This window comes from Alexandromys fortis, unplaced genomic scaffold (genome assembly GCF_014885135.2).
Source record: "Alexandromys fortis isolate MF-2015 unplaced genomic scaffold, M_Fortis_MF-2015_v1.1 scaffold_207, whole genome shotgun sequence".
NCBI lineage: Eukaryota > Metazoa > Chordata > Mammalia > Rodentia > Cricetidae > Alexandromys > Alexandromys fortis.
Genome location: NW_026068106.1, coordinates 42301 through 50591, shown reverse-complemented (window position 1 = coordinate 50591; position 8291 = coordinate 42301). Strand labels below are relative to the sequence as shown.

Sequence of the window (8291 nt, the reverse complement as noted above, 5' to 3'; positions counted from 1 at the left end):
AAAAAAAATAAAATAAAAGAGATAGCAAAATAATCTCCAAAATGTTAATATTCCAGATATACAATGTTGCTTTGTATATCTTATACTGATATAAAATTGCATACAGTATACAGTTATAGTCTTATCATTATATAAAATTAAAATGTATGCTTATTAAATTATAAATCAGGTAAATGAATCCGTTATACACTGAAGAAATTGAAGTATCTAAGTTCAAGAAAGGAAATGTGTATATGTAACTCTCCTTGGAAACAGAAATATACAATTGCTATAAGAAAAAGACTGGCTAAATTGTGCCATGTGAATTTCATAGGTATCTAATTTCTTATATGAAGATAGTATTAACCTAGCCTCTATGTACATTTTTGCACATGTGACAAATGAACTATGTGATCTATATGAATTATAAGGATTTAAAAGTATTTTTAAATATGAAGATATAAGGCAAATGATCTTGTGTGAAATGGTGATCATCAACAGCAAACCAGATTGCAACTCTTCAATGTTTTGATATAAGGATAGGGACATAGGAAAAATAGGCTGATGGCAGAAAGGAATTATATTTGAAGCATTTACAAAAGTTCTTCCATTTAAAACTGCAGACTCCCTTTATCTAACTCTTACCACAACTGCAGATAAAAACTAAGGATTTATAAGACATTGTAAATAATCTAGAAAATATAATCAAAGGGCTAATTTAAGTATCTACGTAAAGTGCTGTAATATACTTCATGGTTCCAATTTTAAATAAAATATGAGAAAAATAAAAAAAATACTGAGAATTGACCTATCTGAAGTCCCAGCGATGCCACTCCTGGGCATATACTCAAAGGACACACTACCACACCAGGCGGACACTTACCCAACTATGCTCATAGCAGCCTTCCTTGTAATAGCCAGAAACTGGAAACAACCTACATGCCCCTCAGCCAAAGACTGAATAAAGAAAATGTGGTACATTTACACAAAAGTTACTCAGCTGTTAAAAACAAAGACTTCTTGAAATATGTAGATGAATGGGTGGAAACTAGATAAAATCACCCTGAGTGAGGTAACCCAGACCCAGAAAGAAAAACATGGCTTGTATTCACTAGGAGACAGAGGGTTAAGGACATCTCAAAAAATCCCATAGAATCAACTAACCTGAACTCATAGGAGTTCATAGAGACTGAACTGATAACCACATAGACTGTATAAGACCAACAGTGTGGATGGTGGAGATCTACTGAGAAGGGAGCATTTGATACTTAAAACAATTATAATATTAATTAAATTCATAACATTTTTAATTCCACAAAGTATTGTAAGGCCAAGAAAAGTGTTTGAAAGCAGTGTCTTTTAAAATAATATGACATCAAAAAAGATAATGCTGATATAAGGGTTTCTGCCAATTCTTATTACATCTTGGTATGCTTGCTCTGTTGATTCTTATCCATGACAGTCCTATTTTTTTTTCTGAAGGGAGATTGAGGAGCACTTAATCTAAGGGAGAGGGGATGTGGTGATGGGGTGGGGCTACTGGGAATAGTGGAGGGAAGGAAGGTAGGTATCAGAATATATTGTACGGGGGAATAATAAACAAAAAGAAAAAAGGAACTTATTAAAATAATAATGTTAAAATAGCTAAGGAAGGTTACATGAGAAGAAACTTTTCCACTAAGAACAAATCTCATAGTCAAGTTTTTATTAAAATGTGGGGTATCTAAAGCATATATTACCAAATATTACTTTATCAAAGTATTTTTCTCTTATTGCTAATACTAAAATATAAAATCATGATTGAGATCTTTGCTCATTCTGTCTATTATGCATGAAAAGTTTCACTGTTTATTGTCACTTCAACCTTTTTAAATTCTATGAGTTCCAAGTGATATAGGCTAGAATCCTGGGTTTGGCTGCAGCCAAAAAGTTCCTTATGGCCATAATATTGTTTTTACATGTTAAGGCTATCTTAAGAGTAGTAAAAAAAATCCTTTTTTATATTTTCTATGAGAAACACCTTGTCCTCTCTCTTGTCTTTGATGCATATCACTTTTATTTATTATTATATGGTTTATTAGTAGTATCAACATTTTATACCTCTTGTTCAATAGCAGTTGACCAACTTTTGCTGTCCTTCACTCTTCACATGGCCTTCTACTACTTTGCAGGACTCTGGGACCTGTTTTCAAGACCTTCATGGGTTTTCTCTCTGCTAGCCACAGTTACATCTATGTTTGACTTAGCCATCTTAGATAGAGCTTAATTAAAGTAAATCAAAAATATTCTTATCGCTAGTGTCTATGTTATGATAGGTATAAAATATTTGGGATGTAGTCACTGAGTACAAATCTTCTTATGTTATTATTTTTAACTTAAAAAATTTAAATTAAGTAGTTCCAACAATTATAGACATGAATACTGTATTTACTTCACTTACACATCCTTTCCTCATTTCAGATTCTCCCATGTACCCCTTTCACAACTCTCTCTCAAATTTATAACTTCTTTTTTAATTATTATTGTTTTACAGACACCCAGCTGACTTTATTGAATGTTACCTATGTACATGTAACTGTAGAGCTGATCACTTGAGACTGGATCATATAATCAATCCTAGATGAGGCTGATTTACCTTCTCTCATCAGCCTCAGATTGCCTATATCTCTTCATCTATGGTATGACCTTGAATTTCCCCCATCCAATTTGGCATGTTGAACTGGTGATGTCATCATGCTGGCATTGCTTGGGCAATGATTGTTTTTAAGATTCATTTATACGTATATGAATGTTTTGTGTGCATGTATATCTGTGAGTCACTTGTGTGAAGTGTCCTCGGAGGCTGGAAGAGGGTTTCAGATCCCCCTGGAACTTTAGTTATAAATGGTTTTGAGCCACCATGTCTGTCCCGGGAGACAAACCCAGGTCTTCTGTAAAAATATTATTATGATGTCATGGATTCATCTTTTCTTCTGGTTAGAAACAGAATCTTAAAGTAATCATACGAATCATCTAGCTTTTAAAGTCTCTCTGTCCTCTTCTCTGAGATGTCCACTGTGCCGGTAGGGTAGGATTTCCAGTGTAGATATATCATTTAGGCTCAGGCACTTCGCAGTCACTGGTGTAGTAAGGCACTAAGCCTCTCTTTAGAGTAAGAAATGTCTCCATGGTCTGACTCCCTATAAATTTATTCATGCTGTATTTCATACTTTTTATTCTCCTCTATCAAGCCTTATTTTTATAAGGATAAACCACTCTCTCACCCCATTTTCCTTTCCCCTAAATTCTCATTCCTTCTTTCTCATTCAAACAAACTGTTAGCTGTTTTACTCATGAGAGACTCATCCCTCTCTGATAGGAAGATTTGAATATTTAACCTAGGTTTTCATTTTATTTTACAGGTATCTCTAACTCATTACTTTATGAAAGAACATTTTATTATTATGAATGCTCAAATGAATTTATGTGCAGCATGAGCATGAAGAAGCTCACAGAGGCCAGAAGAAGGCATCAGATCTCCTGGACTGAAATTACAGGGAATGTGAGCAATCAGATGGGTGCTGGAACTAAACTTAGGTTCTTTGTAAGTACAGTAAACACTTGAAATTCTTGAGCCACAACTCTGGCTCTAAATTTAGTAACTTTTATATATGACTTCTTGTCATAAATCTATCTCTCTTCTAAACTATGGTCATATTCTCTATTTCTGGACACACATGTTTTCATGTGTTTTCCTACTCTTAGTGTTTGTACTGGCTGGTTTTGTATGTCAATTTGATACAAGCTAGAGTTCACAGAGAGGAAGAGCCCTCAGTTGAGGAAATGCCTCGTTGAGATCCATCTTTAAGCCATTTTCTCAATTACTGATTAAAATGGGAGGGCACAGCCCATGGAAGGTGGTGTCATCCAGGAGCTCATGGTCCTGGGTCCTATAAGACAGCAGATGAGCAAACCCTGAGAAGCAAGCCAGAAAACAGCACCCCATCATGGTCTCTGCATCAGCGCCTGCCTCCAGGATCCTGCCCTGTTTGAGTTCCTGTCCTGTCTTCCTTCAGTAATGAAAGGCAATGTTGAGTGTAAGCTGATTAAAAACTTTCCTGCCGAACTTGCTGATTTGTAATGATGTTTTGTAGCAGCAACAGAAACCCTAACTGAGACAGTGTTCTATTTAAAATGTATCAATTAGCTTAATCAAAAATATTTTTTGGAAAGGTATATCCATGAAAGATAATGCTTGGTTAAGAACGTTTAATTGAGCAAGTATACTTGTATGATTTAGCATCCTATTGCAACCTATTCACTGTGGTGGGTTGTCTTGTCCAGACTTAAAGCAAGAAGGATGAGCTTAGTCCTGCCTCAACTCAATATGCCATGCTTTGTTGATTCCCATGGGATGCCTTAACCCTCTGAATGCAGACAGAGGAGCAGTGAATGGGAGGAACAGGAGGAGAGGAAGGATGGCAAACTGTGGTTTGGTATGTAAAATTAATTAATGAATTAGTTAATTAATTAATTAAAAAGAGCAACAAAAATGTTTAGATAGAGTTAATGAATGCAATATGTTTCATGTTGAATATGATGGTTTATAAGACAGAATGGATAAACGTGATTCTCATTCTCAAGATTTTAAGGATAATTCAACCACAGGACAGTAATAACCTCACTGACCATTAGGCAATAATAATATTTGGTTAGTAAGAAGATGAAAAAGAAGGAAGAGAATTATTTTTATACTGTTTATTATTTTATCCCCGTATGAGGAACTTGGAGCACTGTTCCCGGAACCACTAAATCCCTGTCTTTCCATGCCCAGCAGAAAACTTGAGTTTGTCACAGTTGGCAGTTTGTTCTTCTCTGGGCTTGGTTCCAAGTCATGCAAAACTGCAGTATTACAAATGATATAAAACCCTGCTGAGTTCTCTCTAATCTTGTGCTGGTATCTTCCTGTTCTCCTGAAGGTCAACCATTGACTGCTTGCCATTCAGTTTTATTACCTTCTACAGCTTCTTCCTAAAATTATTATCTTTCATTAAATAAAGATTCACGCAATAAAGAAACATTTGACAGATTTACCTGTCTCTCGTACCTGGTTGACATGTGACTGTGTTTCCTTAATAACTCACAAATGTCTAAAGGTCACCTATGACTCACTTGAAGCCAAATCTTGTAGCTGTGAAACTATTGCTTAAACACCATCCAAGAAGAAATCTCCTTGGCCTTTAACACAAAGCTTATAGACTTACTGTAGTTGTTTACTTTCAAATTTTAACATTAAAAATTTTGTCTGAAATACTTGTAGTCATGGTGAGAAAAAAAGTATCACTCACCTCATTCTCAATTTACCTTTGAATTTTTTTATTTATTCCAGTGTTCATAAAAATGAAAGCAACTCATGGATTGTAATTGTAGTTATAACTGTAATCTCAAATGCATTGTAGTCCTAAGAAAATGCTGGTCTTCCTGTATTAGATGTCAGATTGTGATTATAGATTTTGACATGTTAATTTTTCAAGTAAAGTCAAATAATGTTATCCACTCAAGTGATATGTTTTGCCAGTGTCTCTTATGATGAAAGGGAACTTCTTTTGATTATAGGACCTTCTGTGGTGTAATGTCCACTTCCCTACCTAAACTCAAAATCGTGTCTTCAGCTAGGTGCTTAATACTCCTGACTATTTTGTCACATGCTTCTATGGTTTTAAGAATGATTCTCATTCTCAGCCAAAGGAATCTCTTGAAAAGTAATACTCCTATATAGAATGCTCTTAAAATAATTTCTAACTCCGTTTTCTATTCTTACACTGATCCTTTTCATTTTATGCCTCAACCTGACTTTCAGTTTTTATTATTTTGTTATTTATTTATTTATTTATTTATTTATTTATTTATTTATTTATATTTTTAGCATATCTACTCCTCAGAAATGTTCCTTCCACTAATAGCACTTTATATTGCCCAGGCAAATCACAGTCCTAGTTCCTAAAGAAGCTGCTTCAATCACACCACTTCACAAATGGTTGAAAACCATCATGGCACAAGTTGTTCATTTTATGGTATCCAGGAAAAGAGGAACATGCAAATACTGCACTGGCTTCTTCCTTCTCTATCTTTTATTTTCGACTATCAAATGATGCTGTCTGCATTTAGTTTAGCCCTTTGTGTATCTCTAGACACATTCTAATAGCAAGCCACAGTTCTACGGTTTATTAATTTCCTAGATATCCATAAACCCAATCAAATTGAAAGTTAAAAGTAACACTCACAGTTCTTTGTAAGAAAGAGTTTTAGTGCAAATGACGGATGAGTCTGACGTTAAACATTTTGCATGTGAGGAAGTGGAGTAATGCTCCAGCACTGATTTAAATGAAAAGACAATGCTAGAAATAGACGCCATTTATACCATTCACATTTTCTGAGTACCTAATGGCTTGCAACTAAATTTACATATGTTGTATACTTGAATTTTCCACATTTCTAAGAGAAACTTGTGACTATATTTAGTGTCAGGGCTTATAATATTTATCAACCTCATATGGGAAAAATTAGAACTAAATTATATTATTTCAAAATTGGATGGTTTATTCTCCTCTGATATCTTGCAAAAAATTGTAAAACAGATTCCTCTGTGTAGCGGGGGCAAATCCAAGTGGGTAGCCTCTTGGAGGAGGGACTGAGAAGGCACGAAATCAAACAGAACACCAACTACAGATGATTTCACAGAAAAGAGAAGCCTGGAATCTAAATGAAGGGAGCAACAATGAAAGGCAGCAATGTTACACTCCAAAGGTTTCATAGTTTCAAGATTGTAATTCATATGTATTACAATCATTACACACACGTGAACACATATATAAAAGTGCAGACATTTGGTGGTGACTAAGCAATTGTGCAATAAATCCACAGCCTGAATCACAACACTAATAAGTTAATTTATATCTTAACTGCTCATTTATGCCTGGGTTCATCTTAATTAGTCGTACCGGTAATTTTCGTGTGATGTAATGAGACTCTGGTTGCAGTATTTCATTCTTTTGCTGTGTTACATTTGAGAGAAGGCAACTGGCTGCTTCACCGACTTTAGAGGTATTGCATTCTGGATCATATTATACAATTGCATGCTTAGAAACTTAAGCAAGCAGCAGCTTCCAATGGGGAGACATTGTTAATATATATCATTTTAGGTGTATTTATTTGCAAGACATTTGAATATTGAGACTATCAGAAATATTTTGGTTTTTAGTAAGGACTGATTTTCTAAAGATTTATTATTTTTACTTTAACATGTACTTTTCTTTTGCCTGCATGTATACATGTTTACCATGTGTGTGCCTGGTGCCTGCAGAAGTCAGAGGTGGATGTCTTTTCTCCTGGAACTGGAGTTACAAATGTTTGAGAGCTACAATGTGGGTCTCACAAACCCAATCTGTATCCACTGCAAGAACAATTGATGGAAATTAACATTGTAAGTGCCTTCATGATCACAGGCATGAAAGTGTTCAGCAGAGCAATCATGTCATTACTCGATACATCCATCTGTTCTGCAGACGGCACTCCAGAAACCAAAGCAGAGAGAGTATCCATGCATCCCCATCAGCCCACACTGTTGTGGGAGGTCCTTCCACTCCTCCAGCCAATAGCTGCTGAGATACCAGTCCATTGGGGCATGGTCTCTCTCTCTTTAAAAAAGTGGCCACTTCCCTCCTCACTCTCTCTTACTTCCTGCTCCGCTTCCGGTGACTAGACTCCCTTCCTGATTGGGCCCTTTAAATAAATAACCATTCTATTAATCATAATTTCAAACTGGTGTGGGATTGTTTGTGACTTCTGCCTTCGCCTTCACCACACCACTAAGTCTTTGTCACTGTCATTATTATTCTGCAGAAATCTAATGAACAAAATATGAATTTGATGGATTATAAGTATATTGCATTGGGCAAAAGTATGTCTTCCAGGCGTGGCATGGCCATTGAATACATAAACTTGTGGTGGTTGTGGTTAAAGTAAAAGCCTCCACAGGACTGGAACCCCATAACATGCACTTTGATGGGAAAAAGGCTCATGAAACCTTCCCCTCTGTGGGGTACTATTATTATCATCATCATCATCATCATCATCATTATTATTATTATTATTATTATTAAGTGCTAGAGGACGGAATGTCAGTTTCTTCAGAGGTTTAGCCACTAAAACATAGGCCATGCTTGTAAAATCCTCCTGCTCGTGATCTTGTAAGGAATCATAATTTGACTCAGTCTTTCTCTCTCTCTCTCTCTCTCTCTCTCTCTCTCTCTCTCTCTCTCTCTCACACACAC

At 35.6% G+C, this 8291-nt stretch overlaps 1 protein-coding gene across 7 annotated transcripts in view; it reads right to left on the bottom strand.

The window, feature by feature from the left end:
- Positions 1–8291, bottom strand: part of LOC126489692 (cysteine-rich secretory protein 1-like) — a 59234-nt gene that overhangs the window by 31065 nt on the left and 19878 nt on the right. The window lies entirely within an intron of this gene.